General features: G+C 39.0%; 1 long non-coding RNA gene across 1 annotated transcript; it reads right to left on the reverse strand.

Annotated features, from left to right (window-relative positions):
* LOC129726111 (uncharacterized) lies at positions 1-809 on the reverse strand. Its single transcript, XR_008728243.1, has 3 exons — positions 697-809; positions 562-589; positions 1-433 (listed from the first exon to the last, which is right to left on the reverse strand). It is a non-coding gene; the product is annotated as an uncharacterized LOC129726111 (long non-coding RNA).
* Between the last annotated feature and the right edge of the window lie 238 nt (positions 810-1,047).

Consider the following 1,047-nt stretch of genomic DNA (forward strand, 5'->3'; position numbering starts at 1 on the left):
AAAAAGTAGATAACTTTATTCAAAATTTGGTGTACAAAAACCTGAAAAAACAATACGTCAAAAATTCACGTACTTACAATCTCCGAAGCAAAACGTTTGCCCCTACTTACAGTATAGGCCAGCCTGTCCTGAAAAGAAATTTTCGGCAGTCGACGGCCCTGGCGAAATACAATGCCAAACTTGGTCCATATTACGTTCCGTGTATAATCCGGGCGAGAGTGGGAACCAGTTCATACGAGCTCACCGATGAAGCAGGAAAATCCATTGGTATTTTCTCAGCTGCTATCTGAAACCGCGAACCTGAAAAGAGAAAAATGAAAACAAAAGCAAATATTGAATCGAATAGAAAAGTAACTAGATTAAGTTGAAACTTATCGTTTAAATCTTCTCCCGTATCCCGTAGACCTCCGGTTGCTGCAGAGCCGGTAGGAAACTGTAACGAAATGAGCAATGATAGGTGATATCATCACCGAACGATGTTAAAATGTGTAGACCTGTGTATGTGTAGTGTCGAGTAAATGTTGTTTTGTCCAGCGATAGAGGGAAATAATATTGACTCACCTTCTCGAACTATTTCTGACATCAATACCTGAAAAAAAATAATAAAGGTTAACAAAAATGATAGGCGATAGGGTTTGATAATTTGATAGAGCGCTCAAAACGAATTTTTCGAGAAGTAGATTTAATGATACTTACCTGAAAGCTGCCCGTAGCCGTAGCTAGTTCGGAAATGAAAGCACAACTGATTTGACAGATAAATCGCTCAAGTTGAGTGAGTTCACTAGGGTGCGTACACACATACCTGTTTATTTTTGCCAGCATAAATTACCTTTGGGCTCTCCCTGAGAGGAAAGCATTGAAATGGTAGGTGCTGCCAAACTCGAGAAAATTGAAAATAATAGGAGGGAAGCCATATTTAATTTCGCTCACTGTTTTCAAAATATATTTAATTTATTTTGAAGATAGTCAGAGGGGTATTGTAACCTGCGGTTCCCAAAAAGACTCTTGGGACTTCATCCCAAGTTTTCCTTACGAGTAAGTACGACT

Source organism: Wyeomyia smithii, chromosome 2 (assembly GCF_029784165.1).
Source record: "Wyeomyia smithii strain HCP4-BCI-WySm-NY-G18 chromosome 2, ASM2978416v1, whole genome shotgun sequence".
NCBI classification, from domain to species: domain Eukaryota; kingdom Metazoa; phylum Arthropoda; class Insecta; order Diptera; family Culicidae; genus Wyeomyia; species Wyeomyia smithii.